Genomic DNA, 22,283 nt, shown 5'->3' on the forward strand with positions numbered 1-22,283 from the left:
AATGGCTTATTAGTCAGGTTTGGGGAAACCAACCTATATATAAACTGGAAACTTCCTGTATATTTTTCTGAGAGATTAATAGACATTTCAGCTGTGTTGCTAATAAAAGCCCCTCATTGGTCAGAAGTAATTTGATTGATTGGTTTTAAAGGGGGCCTTTAGCCCCCACCCCCTTCAAACATTCTCTCTCTTTCTCAAATAAATAAATAAAAATCTTAAAAAAAAGTAAAGTAAGCCAATTCTGAAAGAAAATATAATTAGTGTCATTTAATAAATCAAAGGTAATATACATCAAAGGTATATATATCAAAAGCCACTAGTTGGCAGCTTTTTAGTGTTTTCTTTTAGGAAATAATTTTCCTAAATCAAAAGCCACTAGTTGGCAGCTTTTTAGTGTTTTCTTTTAGGAAATAATTTTCTACCTTTGATGATAAGTGATTATTGTACCTGAGATATGTATGGATGAAACAAAACAAAGATTCTGAGTGGAAATTTACTATTCAATTTGTTGCATGCCATATTAATGGTGAAATCCAGCAACACACATAAATATAACTTAGCATTCACTTAGAATTCAGAGAAGGAATGATCAAAAATAGTAAACTGAATAATTCTTCTCCAACCAAGTTCTGTTCATAACTTACGGCTTTGTAATCATGCATCCTTAAAATTTGGTTTCTCCATTTAAAACTATGATAATTAAAAAAAGGATATCTTATGACTTACTTATTTCCAGGGTTGGGGTGGGGAGAGAATTAAGTTTAGTAAGGAAAATGGATGCATGATTAATTATAATTTTTCATGTAAGTTTATATTTATTTTGAGGGTTAAATAAAGAAGGGAGATGTTGGATAAACAAGAAACAGCTGCAAAGACAAAATGGGTGGGGTTAAATCAGAATGGTCAAGAAATCTGTTAGACTTTAAAAAAAATACTTAAGAAGAGATAGTAAGTTTGTAGCGCATTTCTAAACATATAAATGAAAATCAATATAAAACAAAAACTTCTTGCAATATATTGCTTCTTACATTTTTATTCATGACAGTATTGATAAATACTGTCTATTTTATCATCTTCTCTAAAGGAAGGGATGTTATGCAATTGATTTATCTAAATGTATGACTATAGATTTAATTTGAAGCAGCAAAATAGCTTATTCAGCTGTACCAAGAAGTACTACATTGAGCTTTTAAAAACATGTTAGCACATGCCTTGCTTCTCTTCCCAGTTTTTCCACCTGGGTATTATTCACTTGTCTCTACCCTATAAGGCCTAGGAGCTATGAGAAAATATCACAAATACAATCTTTTCTGGCAAGATCAGTGTGGGAAATTGTTGTCTCAGAATCTGCATTTCTTCAGGGAAATATTTTTTCTCCTGTAGCAAGGAGACAACTGGTATGTGTTGATGTTTATCGTTAGTGTGTTATGATGGGCTGAGCTGGAGGGAAGCATTCATCAAACCCCACTATGACACAAAGGCCAGCAGCGAGTGGTGGTAGGAAGTCATTGGAGGCAACAAATGGTACATTGGTAAGATGTGGTGGTTGACACAGGTTGGATAATGGTAAGGCATAGTTGAACCTTACCCTTCAAAGTAAGTGTTGAACAGAGGTCCAACAGAAACTTTCATTTATTTACCATCTCAGAAAGAAGTAGAGAACTATATAGATCAGATTTTTCTATTACTGTATTTTATAGTCACTGTTACATATTCATATTCATAATTTATGTAACTTTAAATCCAAATTCCTGCAGGTTTTGTATTACAGTCTTTAAAACAAAGGGGGCTTTTTTTTTTTTTTTTCTCTAGGGTCTCCAGAAAGGGGACCTTTAGATGAAAATGTAAAGACAGCATTTAATTCCAGAGCCAAGTGTAAGGGAGGATGAAAGGAGTAGCTGGGAATCAGAAAGAGAGAAAAGCAAGATGACACCTTTGTGCCTGTGTCCAAAAAAAAAAAAAGGGCTATAGAGAACTTGACTAGGCCCACCTGCGGGTGCCATGGAAAGATTTGGAGTCAGCTACCAGAAAACTGGCTCCCCATCACTGCTGCAGGTAAGTACATTAGGCCCTGCCTGGGGCTGTGTAATTTTTCCACTTCCACAAATCTTACAGAAAAGTTCAACGTGGTAATCATTAATCTAAGCAATATTTCTTACGAAGAGGCTAAAGCAAATTGGAGTGTCAGAAATCTGGAAAGTGAATGACATTTTGAAATTTTCATGATTGATTTTACTGTTATGGAAGAACAAGTAATAAAGCAGCTCTAATTCTGACAAAAGAGTGGGGAGGGGAGGTAAGAGGAGATTGAGTGACTGTAGTAGAAAGATGGTGGAGCAGAAAAGCAAATTCATATATTCAACTTTGGCTTGTAAGTAAGTGATTTATTTCTCTATTATGAGAAGAGGGTTAACATTAGAATAGTGGCAGAACCGCATCTTTAAAATGAGAAAAATAATAAAATCTGTAGAGTGTTGATTTATCAAGTAAATGCAATGACTTCTCTAAAGGATATAGGAGCTTTAAAAAATTTCTGCCTTTTTGTTTGTGAGTTTTAAACTCATTCTTTATGGGTCAGTAATTCTAGATCTTCCTCTTAGGATCCAGTTATTTGATTTCTAATGAAATATTAGGTCTTAACTATTCATAGAAATTTCAGACATTCTAAAAGGTTTTAGAGATCCGATAGATTCTAAGCTATGGTATCTCTTCATTTTTCCCTTCTGAGCTGTTCTTTGCACCTGTCCCAGCCCCCTTCTTCCTCAGGACTCCCTGAGGTAAGAAAATCATTATCTCTACTCATTACCAGTCTCATTTTTTTTTTAAATTTAGAGGTAACACAGGATGTGTACATATGTCAATAAGATACCATTTGCCTTAGGGGAACACATACATCTTTTTACCATAGTTATTCTGGCTTAGGAATCCCTCGTATTATGTTTTTGGTGGTTTGCCTATATTCTATCTCATGGGAACCACACTTGTAATAAAACAACCATATAATTTATAGTGGCAAATGTTACTTAAGATTGAGAAACATTCTTAAATTAAGGTAGATCATTATTTTAGTTGCCTAAGGTAAAGAATTCTTGCCAGAACTCTAAGATGTTTGGTTTGGATGACTTTTTTTTCTTTAGACACATGATTAGTTCACTGTTTCAATACAGTAAAAAGAGTTCTTTTTCCTAAGGATTATAGATCCCTGCTTATTCTCACAACCTCTTTTTCTAAAAATATAACAGAAGAAAACCAATAAAGCAGTATTGGATTTACTGAAACTTTTATTAAATTTTATTTGTTAAATCTTAAGGCATGAAATCCTAAAATAGAATTATTTTACTCTTTTCAATTTACTGTCATTGTTGCAATAAAACAATTGGGAGAAATAATTTTCTAAACTGAATGCTTTGTTTTTTAGTTATCCATGATTATTTTGTTGTTTGCCCTAAAGTAAATACTATTTTGTTTTGTTTTGTTTTTAGCTATCAGTGATTTTTTTTTTTTTTGCCTGTCCACAACTTTTAAAGCACTGTACTTCATTAGGGGTGGGAATGGGTAATCTTCATAAAAAATATTTTTTCACAATTTAAAAGTAAATTTTGAAGTGCCAACTAAATGGTTTATGAATTTCAAGAAAACGCTTGTAGAGCCAAGTATATTGCTATGGTAATAATAAAGTACTGTAACTTCATAATAATTGCAGTAATAACATATTCACTCTGTCAGAACAAATGAAGGTAGTTCCTATAACCTATCAAATGAAATCATTATAGTTGTAGATATTAAACATAAGGTTTCTTATAAGTTGATTGGTTTCTATTTAAAAGGAACCATCTTGTTAATCTGAACATGCTTACATCATAATAATTATGATCCTTATTTATTTTCTAACATATCAGTCAATAAATGAATTACTGGTCACAATATTAGACAGGCAGATAATTCAGCTCTTAAATTCAATTAGTATTTCTGTGGGCCCTTCTGCTTATAGTGTTATAATTTAATTTAATTTAATTTAATTTAATTTAACTGAGACAGAGAGAAAACAGGGGAGGGCAGAGACAGAGGGAGAAGCAGACTCCCTGCTGAGCAGGGAGCCCGATGTGGGACTCGATCCCAGGACCCCGGGATCATGACCTGAGCCAAAGGCAGTCGCTTAACCAACTGAGCCACCCAGTCGCCCCTGCTCATGTGGTTTTAACACATAAAAATCTGATCACCATTTCCCTGTTGGACTTTTCCCTTTCTTCTTTAGATGATTTCCACAGTCCATTTCCACATAACATGGACTCAGATGTTAGACTTCTCTCTGATTCTTCCACTGGCTGCTTAATTCTTCCATCTCTTTATTCTCTGAGCTGGGAATTTCATTATTTTTCTCCTCATAGCCTTTCCTTCAGTAAGACATGGCTTTTATTTTTTTCTGAGCCCGGTTAGACATCTTCGTAATTTGGTGCCAGAAAAATGCCAACAACACTGTTTTGTTTTGTTTTGTTTTGTTTTGCTGTAGAAGTTGTACTAGACAAGAAGTTTATAGATCTGATTCCCACCCACAGCGTCTATTACACTTTGGTTGGATGATCATATTCTTCTTCAGGGACTTAGAACTGTCCTGTTAAATGGAGGAGGTGACATCGGTTGTCTTTAAAATCTTTGCATCTTTATGTTCAGTCTACCAGTATCAATAGGCCTCAATAGATTCCCATTTCATCAAAGTGAATGTAACGGAACAAAGATTATTTATTCCTTGGACCATGTTTACTCTATGATAAATGAGTCTTTTAGGAAAATTCTCTAAATAGGGCTTCAGAACTGCTCCTCAGCCCCTACTCTGTAATTGTATTTTTCTTCTATTAGGCAGTCCTGGGAACTATATATATATATATATCACCACTTCAGCTAATTACCTTATTTCATGAACTACTATCCTCTCATAGCCTACTAAATAACATAAAAATCTTTCCTCTCTAAATTGTGAAGAATCATCTTTCCTGGCTTCAGTAATTTCCTGGAATTTGTTTTTTCACACAATGCTACATTTCATGCGACACAATATAGGTAACACTCACTCCTCACTGAACTTAGACTTCAGCATTTCTCAATTACAACATACAAGACCCAAGTTAATTTCATATATAAAATATGCAATAGAAAAAAAAACTTAGTTGTTACTTATTTCCAGTTGCCTCCTAAATAGATTATATTAATTGGATAAGTGTGACTAACATTGACATTTAAGTACTTCAGCATTAAAAAGTGGGCATATGGGAGTTAGTCAGTTAACGTTACAACTTGATGCAGTTAGTATTCTAATCAAGAACCCGGACCCAGGGCTGATGGGTTACCATTTTATCAGAAAGGTCTTAATTCATATTAAATTTTTATCCTGATGTAAGCCAGATGCTTTGATAATTAGCATAATAATATTAATAGCTTGTTGAGCTATTATTAGCATAATGAATGTTAAAAATGGGTTTCCACGGGTGAAATTACAAGTATTCAAGATCTGTGGATTTGCTAAATTCTTTAGAGACACTTTCTTCGAATGAACGGTGTATAAGACTCCAGCCAGGTCTGGGGCCTTTGTCTAGGAAGGGAGGCCAAGGTTTCATTTCCCAAGTGGTTTTATGTCCTGCCATCATTAGAAGGACTCCTGGTTGCCTGGTGACAACTAGGTTAAAAGATTTCTCCTTCTGGCATAATTCTGAGTGAACTCTTTGGAATGATGTCAAGTGAACATGTCATGGAGACGACCTCTGAAAAGACAGGGGTATATCATGAATCTTGCCAAACAGTGTGAATGAAAGAGTTTTATGCTGGGTGCCTGGGTGGCTCAGTTGGTTAAGCGACTGCCTTCGGCTGAGGTCATGATCTTGGAGTCCCTGGATCGAGTCCCGCATCGGGCTCCCTGCTCGGCAGGGAGTCTGCTTCTCCCTCTGACCCTCCCCCCTCTCATGTACTCGCTCTCTCTCATTCTCTCTCTCTCAAATAAATAAATAAAATCTCTAAAAAAAAAAAGAAAGAGTTTTATGCCTGCACAATAATGCATGATTGTTTACCAAACATCTATATATGGCAGATATGATCCGAGAATCTGTTTACTTTCATTATAAACTGGTCGTGATGTTACATGGCAGACTGAATTCTGACTACCACAAACTTCTTTGAAAGCGACTAATAAATGAACTAAGAGCTGTTGATGACTTTTTTGGCTTGGGTTGCTTGGCAACAGAGCCTCTGTTGGTGATCACCTTGAAAGGTGTGGCTGCAAGTTGGAAGACAGAAGTAAGAAACGTGAATTATACTGCAAAAAAAAGGGGGAGCGTTTGAGAGTGGGAATGTTTAGAAAGAAACAGGGACAAGAGAAGTGGCCACATGTGGCTATTGAGCACTTAAAGTGCAATTAAATTGTTTCCCTACCTCACCATTCATATTGAAATGTGAAATATACTTATCAGTATTAATAATTAAATGTTACTAATGAAAAAAATTAAAATGCTGGAAGAATACTTTGTTGAATTAATAGAATTTTAGAGCCAGGCATAGCTTTTCCAAGCAAAACAAAACCAGATAATAATTTTTGACATTTTCGGTACATAAAAACATAAGAGAAAAGATACACAGTGTTTAAAAAAAAAAGGAGAAAATGTCAATTTGTATTGGCAGCATTGAGCAACCGAAATAGCATATAGCTCATTTTCTCAAGTTAAATAGTATATATACACAAAGCCACAATAAAATAATATGATACATACTGCAATTATAATCAGAAAACACCAAGAAAGAGTAGCTTTCAAAAAAAAAAAAAAACTATAGATGTACAAATAAATTTTCAACCTCATTCATACATAAAGATACAAAAATAAAGCAAGAGATTCTATGTTTTTCCCATCAGATAGACATATATGAAAAGTGGTCTAATACCCAGTATTGGTGAGAGGGTAGGTAACTATGAACTGCCACAAATTTTGGGTGGGGATGTAAAAGGATGTAAGGAAGGAAATTTGGCCATATCTATCAAAATGTATAATGCAGGTACTCTTTGTTCCAGCATTTCATATCTATTAATGTGATATTGGACAGACTCAGAAGAATTATCAAAACATATATTCAAAACTATTCATTGCAGCATTATAATTTAAACAACTAGAAATAAAATCAATAACCAGTATTAAGTAGAAAACTGGTGAAATGAGTTATATGTGTCAATACCATGGCATAGGATAAAGTTTTTATGCAGGCAAAAAAAATGACTATTTATATTGATATAGACAGAGCTCGTGTAAAAATTAAAACAGAATCATTGTATGGGCGCCTGGGTGGCTCAGATGGTTAAGCGTCTGCCTTCGGCTCAGGTCATGATCCCAGGGTCCTGGGATCGAGTCCCACATCAGGCTCCCTGCTCCTTGGGAGCCTGCTTCTCCCTCTGCCTCTCTCTCTCTCTCGCTCTCTCTGTCTCTCATGAATAAATAAATAAAATCTTTAAAAAAAAAAACAGAATCATTGTAAGCATATTTGTATAGTTTTTTTAGTATATTAATTAAATTATTTTAGTAGAATACATAAGAAAGTCAATAGTGGTTAATTTTTTTAAAAGATTTTATTTATTTATTTGAGAGAGAGAGAGTAAGAGATAGCATGAAAGGGGAGAGGGTCAGGGGGAGAAGCAGACTCCCCACTGAGTGGGGAGCCTGATGTGGGACTTGATCCTGGGACTCCAGGATCATGACCTGAGCTGAAGGCAGTCGCTTAACCAACTGAGCCACCCAGGCACCCAATAGTGGTTAATTTTTGAGAGAAGTCAGAGTAGGGCCAGGTAGGTGAAGTACTTTTACTTTCCATTTATAATGTCTGAATTACCTGAATGATATATGGTACTTTTATTTTAAAATAATAACAACCATGTGGTTGTTCTTTAAGTGTCCAATAATATAAATTACGGAGAAAATTTTAGGCATGAATACACATTTGATGAGCTTGAGGAATAATATTATTACAGGTAAATGTTTTAGGAGCTCTTATAGCCTGTTACAGCGTAGGCATTAGTTATCTGAGATATCAAATTACTTATTATTTGAATATTATCCCTAGTTAAAATAATAGTAAATATAAAAACGTGTGAATTTTGGCCCTAAAATAACTTATAAAGACTATAGTTACAGGAGTGGAATTTAGTGATTCATCACTTACATATAACACCCAGTGCTCAAATTCTATTCCTGAAGCCAATATTACACTATATGTTAACTAACTAGAATTTAAATAAAAAGTTGAAAAAAATACTAATATATACATATATATTTTTTAGAGGGGGGGCAGAGGGAGAGGGAGAGGGAGAGAGAAAATCTTAAGCAGGCTCCATGCCCAGCATGGAGCCTCATGTCACAACCCTGAGATCATGACCTGAGCTGAAATCAGGAGTCAGATGTTTAACTGACTGAGCCACCCAGGTGCCCCTAAAGTATTAATATATATAAAAAGAACTATAGTTACATGGTGGTTTAGGTGATTGGAAGAGATCTTTAGTTACTTTAAGAATAAAGTAAGTTGTAGGGCGCCTGGGTGGCTCAGTTGGTTAAGTGACTGCCTTCGGCTCATGTCATGATCCTGGAGTCCCGGGATCGAGTCCCGCATCGGGCTCCCTGCTCAGCAGGGAGTCTGCTTCTCCCTCTGACCCTCCTCCCTCTCATGCTCTCTGTCTCTCATTCTCTGTCTCAAATAAATAAATAAAATCTTTAAAAAAAAAAAAGAATAAAGTAAGTTGCTATTTATAAAATTACAAATCTTTCTTCATGGCTTTCATATTAAACAAAACTAAAATATTGGTTATAGTTAATACACATGAGAATTTTTTTTCTAGGTGTACAGTAGGTATAATTCAAGTTACACAGTATTTAGAAGAGAGAGAACCAGCAATTTTCTTTCATGGGACCATTGGATTTCTGGGACAGAGAAACCAATTTTTGGTATATTACTAATCTGGATTGGATTGTATAATTTGATTTATCAGGAGGAAAAGAGAATTGTAGATATCTTTTAATTAGATTTGAAGTGAGATGGGAATAATTATTTATTATCACATGTTTAGAAGATAAAAGGCATTCAATAAATATTTGTGGAAGGAATTAATAAATTACTGGGTGAATATAAGACCTATAATACAAAACAGCAACTTCAAATTTCTTATTATGGATGACAAAAAAGGTATTTTATTCTAAATAAAACATTAGCACTCATCCATCTCCATTTAGGCCTAATAAACACACACACACACACACACACACACACGTGGGATGGACAAACAGGTTAGGAAAACTTGATATCATTATTTAGAATAAAATTAGCACATATAAGGTGAGTTGATGACCAAGTAGAGGATATACTAAAGATCTAAAGAATATAATAAATGGATAAAGAAGATGTGGTATATACATACAATGGAATATTATGCAGCCATCAAAAAATGATATCTTGCCATTTGCAATGACATGGATGGAACTAGAGGGTATTATGCTAAGCAAAATAAGTCAGTCAGAGAAAGACAAGTATCATATGATCTCACTGATATGAGGAATTTGAGAAACAAGACAGAGGATCATAGGGGAAGGAGGGAAAAGTGAAACAAGACGAAACTGAAGAGGGAGACAAACCATAAGAGACTTTTAATCTCAGGAAACAAACCGAGGGTTGCTGGAGTGGTGGGGGTGGGAGGGATGGGGTGGCTGGGTAATGGACATTGAGGAGGGTATGTATTATGGTGAGTGCTGTGAATTGTGTAAGACTGATGAATCACAGACCTGTACCCCTGAAACAAATAATATATTATATGTTAATAAAAAAAATTTTTAAATAAATTACTAAAAAAAATAAATACAATAACTGACTAAAAAAGTAAATAAATGATAAAATAGATATAATTTACTATCTGTCTCTATCTAAAAAAATGATGACTTAGCAATAATCATGTTATTTTTGTCAACTTAGATGCAAAATTTGAAAAAAAGTAGAACCAACAGTTTCATCTGAATTTTTCCATATTGAATCTTTCAGGGATCAGATTAACTAAATTATTGCCATATATCCATTTACCCTGTGTAGAAAAGTTTATAAGTCACATATTTAGTGTTTTCAACCATATTTTATATAAAAATAGATCTATTTGGACAGAATTCATAATGCCACACTCCTTAGAAAGAAGACCAATGTGAATAAAAATCACATATTTGTATCCAGAATTCTTACTTAATTCCATGAATATATATTTCTTGAATGAGTTAGAAATATTAATTCAAATGAGTAGGCATTTTTTTTTGCTTTTTGTTTTCATTCCTTAAAGGTGGTATACCTCCATTAACATTCATCCTGATATCCTGCATGTTATAACAAGACAAGAACCATTGTTCAGCTGAATAAATGTTTTCAAGGAATAATATTTTGATAAGCATATATATGTTCTCTAGGGAAGAAAACATGTTTGAAGAAAACATCCCCTGTTTTCTAATTGTTAATAACTTATAACCCAATTCAGCTTTCTAAGTGGCTGCTCTGGAATAAAAATTCCCATAAAACACCTGTATAATCTCAGAAGACAGTATCACCGTCAGCCTAAATTAAAATGCAAGCAGCAGATTCAGTGTGTTAAAAATAAGAAGAAAAAGTAAATATGAGATCAGAGTCAGGCGGGGAACACTGGAATTTCATTTGTCTGGGCCATTTTCATCATGTCTGCCAGCCTTAGCAGTAGGAGACAACTTTTAAATCCAAGGTGTATACCTGCATATTCATTTAGGGAGATGTCATCACCTTTTCTTAATTGAAATACTTCTCTATTTAAGCTCAGTTCTTAAAAACTGAAATTTAGGAATTCATCTACTTGTGTGTTTAGCACATATTTGGATTTAGAAGGATATATTTATTTGTGAAAATATGACATACCCAATCAGATGTGTGTTGAAAACAGATTAACAAACCATTCTAACTCTACTTATAGTTATATTACCTTCAAAACTTATTGTTAGACCATTCTAAAACTTCCATAACTTAGTTACTACAGAACTGCCTAAGGGCATATAAAACAATTTACCAAATTGTGAAATATAGTTATTTATAATAAAATACAATTCAGGCATTTATTTAAATATCCAGGATACAAATCTAATTGTATTAGACTGTGATCAGGCCAAATGACTATTGGTATCAAAGGTGGAGTACAATAAATGAGTATAATCAAGGCTAAAATAATAGTATAGATGAGGAAGGGAAATTGTATTGAATTATGTTGGGAAAAATCAGAGTGGTAACATTTGAGTTGTGTCTTAAAGAAATAAATTTGACTTTAAAAAACTATTCTAATTTTTTAGAAAGGCTTTTACCTTTTCACAGGTACTTTGTAGCCTTTATTATGAAAAGTAACTTTTAACATATTATGTTAAATATACCTATAAATAGCTAAACCTTTCAAGAGAGCACTATCTAGTTTTTTTCTAAATAATATCAACCCTGGGCACCTGGGTGGCTCAGTTGGTTAAGCCACTGCCTTCAGCTCAGGTCATGATCCTGGAGTCCCAGGATCGAGTCCCGCATCGGGCTCCCTGCTCAGCGAGGAGTCTGCTTCTCCCTCTGACCCTCCTCCCTCTCATGCTCTCTGTCTCTCATTCTCTCTGTCTCAAATAAATAAATAAAATCTTTAAAAATAAATAAATAAAATAAAAATAAATAAATAAATAATATCAACCCTGAAAAAAAAATGTTTCTCAAGATTCAACAAGATTCATGAAGGAGCATGTGTTTATTTCAAGGTCTATCATTCCTGAGAGATACAGGCCCAAGCCTGCTTGGTCTGTGACAGCTAATAATATCTCAGAATTGAAAAGAACTATTATTTTTATATTAGTTATGCCCTGTACCTGTACCTGTTTGACGAATTAAGTCCCAAGCTTTGAAAGTCTGACTTTACGAGCAAGTTCAACTTCTGGTCATCGAAGGCAGCTTAGCTGCCGCATAACTAAAACAGCAGTGGTCGTCCTAAATCTGTTGGTGCCTGAGGAAAGGAGAATGAGACAGTTTCTGATTTGAATGGGACGTAGGTGGTGGGTGGTGGGCAGGCATGCCGGTGTCAAAGGATGAAGCTCTTATGAAAATGTCATGTACACAACAGGAGTCTTAGAGATTTTATTTGAGAGAGTGGAGACTTAACTTGAAGGAGGGGCCAAATCTCCTGTGTGCAAGAAGCCCATCTTCTGATTGTAGTCCTTCTTCACAGGAAGGCAACGTATTCATCTTCAAGGAAAGCCCAGTTGGGCAAGTCTTTTGGGAACAGTGTCCATGGTGCCCTAAAGTACCAAGGCATCCAGGTTGGGGAGCCCTGGCTTAAATCAGTGAGGCAGTTTCAACTGGAGAGGAACATAAAGAAAATGACGATCTAGTCCCTGGTGGCTGTTCAAAAGCTCTTTAAAGTTCATTGACGTTATAAAACACCAAAGGCAAATTCACTCAGTTCATTTTAAACTTGAAAAGAAAGATGGGTGGGGGGGATAATTTGAGCACCTTCATCTCAGTGGGGAGTTGTAAATCACTCTAGTCCTTAAAACATGAAAGGAATTTATTTCACTGCAGAATGTCTCTTAATTTTGTCGTTCTGTGGATGAAAGGACTTTCCATAGAAACTGAAAGAGAATATTGTAATAGAGTCGCCAGCATAAAAGCATATAAAGTTAATTCTTTCATATGGCTTTTCAAACATACCAATAAAATTCTGTAGCTTTTGACGACCTTGTAAGCAACAGAATTACAAATGGGAGTAATTTAAGTTTTCATTATCTAGTCCTCCTGATCCTGAAAGGCAATAAAGGAGTAAGTTTTAGCGAAAAAGCCTATCGTAATAGGCCAGGCTTGAAACTTGCAATAAACATGATGGGACTGCATTGATGGCAAAGGATTCTTAGCAAGACGTAACAGGGTGGAATTAGTTTTGGAGCAATTATTTTAGCAGTATGCTCATTTTCTTTATGTAATGTATGACCTTAATCACTTGTAGGCAAATTCAATCATGAGGCAATGCTCCTGCTATTTACACTTAGTAACATGGCAGTGCATGGTGGATGAAAATTCTTCACACATGGCTTCTTCTTCCACAAAGGAAGTTTCCTATAGCTTTTTATTTGTTTTCAATTTTTCAACTCAACAAAAGGATGGGGATCTGGCTTTTGAAAATAAGCCCTTGGAAAGGAGCCACAGATAGGTGTCAACAAGCCTAGGCCTGCTTTCTCCTCCACAAAGCCATGCATTTCTTCTCTTTTGTGCTAAACAATATATGTGGGGAAATAGACCCCAGGTTCATGTGCAATTGAGACTGAACTTGATTGTTATTCAGCATTCTGAGTTATACCGAAGGATGTTCTGACTGTAGTACGCTAAGCCCAAGAACACAACCACCACAAAAATATAAAAGAAGGGGTTGATGAACATGGGTGTAGGTGGCAGGTTCATGTTGGTGGGCCAAGACGGGTCTGATGCAATGCTTCATGGAAGTGTTTGCCTCAAAACAGACTTCTCTATAGAATAAAAAAGTTTCAGATAAAACTCCGTATAAGTAGTATTAATTTGAGAACACTGTAAATTTCTTTAGATTTAAATTCCAGCTGGCACATGCTTCAGGTCTTCTATATTCTCATAATATTTTATTTATATCTCTTACCATTCAGTACTACCTATTTCTGTTATTAGATGCTTATTTAGCTCCTTTAGGATAAGAACTAATTAGGGTTTATCTTTGTATCTCCAATATCTGCCCTATGCCTGGTACATACAATAGTTAACAAAAAGTGACCTTAATATATGTAAGACATAATGAGTCCTTTGTTTGATAAATAAATGACTTAAGTCTTGAGAGACAGAGAGATATTTATTGTCAGACCATTCATCAATTAGACACCAGCTTTTATGATTATCCCAAACCTTCCACAGACTCTCCAGTTGAAGATACTCTAGAAACCTTATAGTAAAACCATTAGTCAAAATACTCGTCTCAACAAAACTAACTGACCAAAGATTTAGAGTTATGTGTTGAAGGGATTGGGGGAAATAGGGAAACAAGAGCATTCAGAGGATGGATTTAGCAAAGTATTTTCATCATACCTAAAGTATCTAGGTATGATATATAAATATCTAATATATTAGACATTTAATATATATGTGTATGTATATATATATCCAAAAATTCTAGAACATGCAGATTTATGGGATTATTGGACTCAAGTAAAGAGACTGCATAGCACAAATGGAGCAATCTGCAACATTGTTTATGGGATACTTACAGATAATACGTAAATATGGAAAAGATGATAGTGCAGTTAAATGTAAGTGAATCAATCACTATACATAACGGATGTCAATTTGAAAAGAGGTTTCTAACATCATGACACAGGCTCTATCTTTGTTTTATTTCACATTTGTAATTATCATTGGTGATTCTAACTTACCAACATGCTTGAAAACACAATATTGGAAAGGATTATAAGTACAGGATTTATGACGACATATAATATTGACTGATCAAACCTAACTATATTTCTCACACACACACACACACACACACACACACACACACACAAATACATATTGAAAAAGAAAATTAGGGCTTTATTGGAAGATACTTCAATTTAAGTCAATAGTATGATGTCAAATGAGCTAACCACAGTATGCTCCTGAACTTATACTCATCTATCCATTGGGGATATCTTAGTCCTCTTATCTAGTTAGGTTAGGATAGCACTGTGTACACTATTTCTGAGTACCACACCAAGAAAGACATTGAAAAAGACAAATCTTGCTCAAAAGAGAGAATCTTGGATGAAAAGGAAACCATGCTATAGGAGATCATTTAGTGGAGAAAAGGGGGACATCTAAAAGCTGTTCATAAAGGCAAACACTATACTCTAGACTAGAAGCGAGAAACTCCCTCAAGTCTGACTCCAAAAGAATTAGAAGCCTCCAAGCCCCTATCTGAGCTTCTCTTGCTGAGACACCAGGAGATTCTGTGCCCAAGTTGATATTAGAGTTCAAACTTTACAGTCAGATCATTGCAACTTTACAATCCTGATCTTTACATCTTGATCACCATTTATTACAGAAACCTCTCTCTTATATATACTATTTACCCAGTCTCACTCTCATACAAAGCTGTTCTTTCCCTCACCCCCCTTGCCACACCTTTTAAATATGCCTAATGAATTACTAGTCTAATATTTAAAAATATTTATAAAACAAAATAAAATGAAAAGCCAACTCTTTCTACCTCTCTTACTAGGAGAAAACTCTTAAATCTTTCCCCAAAAGAAAATATTTGTTTTTCCACATGCTCAAGGTCTGGAAGGATCATAATCATTACTGATTCCCAAACGCTTATACTCTACTCTCATGTAATATCCTGAAACCTCTGTTTACAGAGATGCTGTTTACAGAGATGCTGACACCTTTGAGTCACCTTAGACCCTGCATTCTCCCTCACACCTAATTCATCACATCCTGCTAAATATGCTTTTGAACTCTCTCTTCTTTTCTATAGCAACTGCCCTAGGTCCAGACTATCATTACAACTTAGGTGGACTATTAAAGTAACCATTTAATCGGGCTCCTTGCCTTCATTCCTACCTGTCTTTACTTCACCTTTGATACCACTGCAAGTAACAGCACATGAAAGCATGTTTAATTTATATCAGTAGAGTGTGATTTGACTATATTTGAAAGTAGCTTCAAGGAGCAATTAATCATATTGTTATACTTGGTGAATAATCTGGAATGTCATTCTTCAGGTCACCAAATATAGAATATGATTTGCTTGTAAAATAATTCGTTCCTCACCCCCATAGCTATACTCCTACAGACTGAGTCCTTGGAAATCTAGCTCTGTACAACTGCTCCCTCTGACTTGAAGGAGGGGGGATACTTTCTGAGGTGTTTTTTTTTTTTTTTAAAGATTTTATTTATTTATTTAATAGAACGAGAGAGAGAGACAGCGAGAGAGGGAACACTAGCAGGGGGAGCGGGAGAGGGAGAAGCGGGCTTCCCGCCGAGCAGGGAGCCCGACGCGGGGCTCGATCCCAGGACCCCGGGATCATGACCTGAGCCGAAGGCAGACGCTTAACGACTGAGCCACCCAGGCGCCCCTCTGAGGTGTTTTTTAAAGGGTTATCATTATCTATTTGGCTAAGGCATGGCTCTAAGTGCATGTGTCCACCCCTCACCACCACTCCTGCAAGTGCAACTACTCCTGACTTTCATCAGGGAATTAGTGATCCACTGACACAGAAAAACTGTTTAAACTCCCCTTCCACTCCCACTCTTGACTCTCTTTGACAGTAAAGAAATTTGTCCTGGCCCACGTGTCATAGGACTAAAAGAACTTCCGGGCATGGAAGGTAAGGAGGAAATAGAATGAGTTTCTGATCTTTGGAAGTGGAAACAGCTTTGAATTTAATCTGGGCATTGGGCTCATAGTTGAAAACAGATAACGAATCCTTGTTTAGTGGTTAGAGAAGCAGAGAAAGGAGGCACAGCTTTGACTGGAAAGGACTGAGCTCAGGAAAGACACAGAATCAGAAATTCCTAAGTGTTCCCTCCTAAGTTGAATGAGTCTTGTAACTAGCTAAATCTTGAACCAGTATGTTGCCCATCAAAAGTTAATAACCCTTAAAAAAGCAATCACATTGTTGAGTACCAGTGTGTTGATAAACTGCAATAAGCTCTACTGCTGAGAAAAAAAATCCTGAAAAAGATTAAATATCAAGGTCACATTCCAACACTAGATAAACTTTCAGGAAAAAAAAATTGCCCAAACTGACAAAGAAGAGTATTGGATATGCTTTTAGTGGACCCTCTGGGTTTTAACAGATTCTACCAGGGTGTGTAGCTTTAACTGGCTTTCTACACACCAGGGTATGTAGCTTTAACTGGCTTTCTGCTGATTAGGGCCATTTTAAATCTCTGTAAAAGTAGAAGATAATATTAAAAAAATGTTAGTAGTACAAATCAGTATGGCCCAGAAAAAAAGATAAAATTTATTTCTGCCCTCTAGAAAACATAATGCCAAATATTACCCATTATTGCTGTATGGAAGATTAAGCAGTTTTGCATCTAATTAATCTTGCAGGTTAATTCCAGCATTTCTGAAGGCCCAATTGCCAAAACCTCCTCTGAATTCATTATAGTATCTTATTGGTTCCCTCATCAATTCATGAGTTAAATAAAATTTTTGGCTCATGTTCATTTTATGTGAGAGTTATGATTTGCATTTCTGTATATTATAAATTAATAGCTGTATAGTTAGAAGGAAACCCTGGGAAGACCAATCAATAAATTCAGTGAACTCTCTGATAGGAAGGTACAAAGATTTTGTCACCTAGCCAACAAATAGTGGTTGACTGACTTATTTCATGCAAATGAAATCAAGAAGATGAAGTAGGAAAATCTTGCCAAGCAAAATAATTTTACACTTTAGCTATCTAGATGTGTAGTATGTCTAAACATAGAAAGCTTTAATTTAGAGTTGCCTAAAGGCAGCAGGTGCTGGATATTTCTCATCATTTGGTTTCTATGTGAATGTTTCTTGCCAACAATGAAACTCCCCATTTTCTACTAGAGTGGTGAAATTTCGGTAGAGGAATTTTTGTTAATCAAGGGTAATGTTGCTTGGCATATTCATTTCTAAATATAAATTGCTTGGACCTTTTAATGAATGTTGCAGTGTATAATCACAAAACAACAATTCCAATAAATACATCTTCCATCTCTTCAAAATAGCTATCCTGTCATGAAATTTAATCAAATACAATTTGACTCAATAAACATTTTTTATGTACCTACTCTGATGAGTAAAGCAATGTATTATGTTCTGTCAGTGCTAAAAGAAATAGACAAGGCAGGTATTTTATCTACAGGAGCTCCAGATCAACTAGGAGAGAATGAAATGCATAACTGTATGTAGAATGCAAGGTAGAATATAAGAATCCCAATGCTATATACCTGCCTTTCATTTATGGATGATTAATTGATATGCTTTTTGAAATACTGTGGTGAGGGGTGCCTGGGTGGCTCAGTAGGTTAAGTGTCTGCCTTTGGCTCAGGTCATGACCCAGGGTTCTGGGATTGAGCCCTGCATCAGGCTCCCTGCTTGGCCGGGAGCCTCCTTCTCCCTTTCCCTCTGCCCATGCCCCCCACCCTGCTTGTGATCTCTCTCATTCTCTCTCTCTCTCTCCCTCTCCCTCTGTGTCAAATAAATAAATAAAATCTTAAAAAAAAAAGAAACACTGTGGTGAGATGAGATGTATTCCTTTCTTTAAAATGTGTACTCAGATTAATAAGAGAAATTCAAAAACTAAGAGATCCCATCATTTGAGTATTAAGCATTTGTCCTTTGTAGGAACTCATTTCAGTATCCCTGCAAATAAAGGAAGCAAGATAAGTACTGAGCAAGATGACAGGTGACTTCCTAAGTGGAACTGACCTTCTCAAAGGACATTGAATTCACATTGTTCAGATGCTTGGTTTATGAATGTAGAGTTATCCCAAGTTATTTTTTTCTTTTAATCTTTATTTTAGATTAAATCAAAACTAAAAAAAAAAATCCTTTCATTTCAAAAGAAGATCTCTGATAACTGTTAAAAGGCCACCAACACAAAGGAAAAATGGGGCTCATCATACACAAAGCAAACAAGAATGTGTTGTTGCTATCGACTTGCTTCATCATAGTGAAAACACAACCAGATCAATGCCAGTATAATGTGAGAAAAAACTAAATATGAAAAATCATGGCAGACATTTGAATATAAAAAGAAATTTATAATGGAGAAGCAGGATAATAAATTCATGGTTATAGACTAATGTTGTCTGAAGTTTCACTTTTCTCTGTAAATATTAATATTTTATTCAGATTCATGTAACATGTAAAAAAAACACAAAGGATTTTTTTCTTGGATTTCTATCATTTTTACTTCTTTTGAGAAAATTCAACTTGATTAAAGTTTTTTAATCACTTTGCAATTTTCAAGAATGCCTGTCATCTAAAAATTAATGAGTGGAGATGGCATGTGATCAGAACTATGCTTTAGATAGATTATATTGGCCGATTTTCAAAGGAGTTGTTATGGTAGGTCAAGATTAAAGCTGGAAAAGGGGAGATCGAGAAGGAAGGAGAGAAAAAGGTATCCACAGATTACAGTACCTACAGCAAGGTAGCTGCAGCCCAGCAAGGCTGCAGTGGATACACTGCCCAGTCCACTCAAGAACATGCACAGACCACCCAGGTATATGGGCAGCAAAGTTATGGAACCTATGGACAGCCCACTGATGTCAGCTATACCCAGACTCAGATAACTGCGACTTATGGGCAGACCGCCTAGGCAACTTCTTATGGACAGCATCCTGCTGGTTATACTACTCCAACTGCCCACCTCCACCCACCCTAGGCATACAGTCAGTTTGTCCAGGGGGACGGCACTGGTGCTCATGATACCACCACTGCTACGGTCACTACCACCCAGGCCTCCTAGGCAGCTCAGTCTGCATACAGCGCTCAGCCTGCTTACCCAGCCTATGGGCAGCAGCCGGCAGCCACTGAACCTGCAAAACTGCAGGATGGTAACAAATCTGCTGAGACTAGTCAACCTCAATCTAGCATAGGAGGTTACAACCAGCACAGCCTAGGATACGGACAGAGTAACTATAGTTATCCCCAGATACCTGGGAGCTACCCCTTGCAGCCAGTCAGGGTACCACCATCTTATTTTCCTACCAGCTGTTCCTCTGCACAGCCAACTAGTTATGATCAGAGCAGTTCCTCTCAGCAGAACACCTATGGGCAGGCCAGCAGCTATGGACAGCAGAGTAGCTATGGTCAACAAAGCAGCTAGGGGCAGCAGCTGCCCGCTAGTTATCTCCCCCCACCCCCCCAAACTGGATCCCACAGCCAGGCTCCAAGTCAGTATAGCCAACAGAGCAGCAGCTATGGGCAGCAGAGTTCATTCTGACAGGACCACCCCAGCAGCATGGGTGTTTATGGGCAGGAGTCTGGAGGGTTTTCTGGACCAGGAGAGAATCAGAGTATGAGTGGCCCTGATAATGGGTCAGGGGAAGAGAGGGATTTGATCGTGGAGGCATGAGCAGAGGTGGGCAGGAAGGAGGATGCAGTGGAATGGGTGTTGGAGAGCGAAGTGGCTTCAATATGCCTGGTGGGCCCTTGGTCGAAGGACCAGATCTTGATCTAGGCCCACCTGTAGATCCAGATGAAGACTCTGACAACAGTGCAATTTATGTGCAAGGCTTAAACGACAATGGGACTCTAGATGATCTGGCAGACTTCATTAAGCAGTATGGAGTTGTTAAGATGAACAAGAGAAACGGACAACCCACGATCCAGATCTACTTGGACAAGGAAACAAGAAAGCCTCAAGGTGATGCTGCAGTGTCCTGTGAAGACCCACCAACTGCCAAGATTGCCATGGAGTGCTTTGATGGGAAAGATTTTCAAGGGAGCAAATTTAAGGTTTCTCTTGCTAGGAAGAAGCCTCTGATGCACAGCATGCTGGGTGGTATGCCTCCCCGTAAGGGCAGAGGGATGCCGCAGCAACTCCGTGGAGGTCCGGGGAGCCAAGGAGGTCCTGGGGGCCCCAATGGGTCACATGGGAGGCCATGGAGGAAACAGGGGTGGCTTTCCCCCAAGAGGGCCCCAAGGTTCCAGAGGGAACCCAGCCGGAGGAGGAAACGTCCAGCACCGAGCTGGAGACCGGCAGTGCCCCAGTCCAGGGTGTGGAAACCAGAACTTCCCCTGGAGAACAGAATGCAACCAATGTTAAGGCTCCAAAGCTTGAAGGCTTCCTTCCAACCACCCTTTCCACCCCTGTGTGGTGATCGTGGCAGAGGCAGCCCTGGTGGCATGCAGGGAGGAAGAGGTGCCCCATGGACTGCGGTGGTTGGGATGGGATGTTCAGAGGTGGTCATGGTGGAGACAAAGGGGGCTTCCATGGTGGCCGGGGCATGGACCGAGGTGGCTTTAGTGGAGGAAGATGGGGCAGCCCTGGTGGGCTCCCTGGACCTTTGATGGAACAGATGGGAGGAAGAAGAGGCAGTCGTGGAGGACCTGGAAAAATGGATTAAAGTGAGCACTGTCAGGAACACAGAGACCAGCCCTATTAGACGCAGAGACCCCGCACAGCTGTTTTGACTACAGATTTATTTTTAAACCAGAAAATGTTTTAAATTTATAATTCCACATTTATAATGTTGGCCACAGCATTATGATTATTCCTTGTCTGTACTTCAGTATTTTTTACCATTTGTGAAGAAACATTAAAACAAGTGAAATGGTAGTGGGACAAGTTTTTTCTTCCTTTTAAAGATGGTTGTTTAAGACTAAATAATGGGAACCCGTTGTGAGTAAGCTCAGTATCATTGCAGAGACCCAAGAGGGCCTCTAACCGTAACAGTGGTGTTTGTGATGTTTGTTTTGTTTTTAAATAAAATTCCAAATGTTCATAAACAATAATAAAAAAAAATTGAAGCTGGAAAAAACCATTAGGAAGCTATTCAATGTATAAGTAAAAAGTAAAGAATATCCACTGTAGGAGAGATTTTGTGGAAACGAATAGACTTGTTTCTGAATGTGCAGTTGCTAGTATTTTTGTCTTTCAGAATTAAATATAATTGATTACTTTTTACCTATAGACATTCTCCCAATAGTAAACTAGTATTTTTGAATGTCATTGTTCACTTAAGCCTGCTTCAATTTATAACACATCAAAAAGTTTGTCATATAAACAACTATACTGATTTTTACAATGGCCTTTTGAAATTGCAACTGCCATGTGTTTTGATTAAGGAACTTGTCATATGAACATCCTAATGCTTCCCTTCTACCATTTCATAAATCTGAAAATTAATGGAAGAGTAACTACCTGTAAAAAAGGCTTTGGGTCTCATTAAACTCTAAAAATATTCTTAACTAGAATTTTTATTTTTCATACTAACTTTCCCACTCTTCTGCATATAAATTTTAGTCATAGCTCAAATATCCCTCACATATAAATGTGCTGAAAGGCTAGTAAAAATCTTTTGTAGGTGAGGTCTAAAGTACGGCAAGCTAAAACGAAAAAAGATTTAAATAATCTACCTCTTACTTCCTCTTAATCTTATCCTCACCCCGGGGATACCTTGCTCCCTGGTGGTAGAGGTGCTCACTTTCATTATTCAGTAACCATTTCCTGAGTACTTACTAAGCATTAGGCACTTGA

General features: G+C 36.8%; 1 pseudogene; it reads left to right on the forward strand.

Annotated features, from left to right (window-relative positions):
- The first annotated feature begins 2,001 nt into the window (after positions 1–2,001).
- On the forward strand, positions 2,002–21,189 carry LOC110578135 (annotated as a pseudogene).
- Positions 21,190–22,283: the final 1,094 nt, after the last annotated feature.

The sequence above is a fragment of the Neomonachus schauinslandi genome, chromosome 5 (assembly GCF_002201575.2).
Source record: "Neomonachus schauinslandi chromosome 5, ASM220157v2, whole genome shotgun sequence".
Lineage (NCBI taxonomy): Eukaryota > Metazoa > Chordata > Mammalia > Carnivora > Phocidae > Neomonachus > Neomonachus schauinslandi.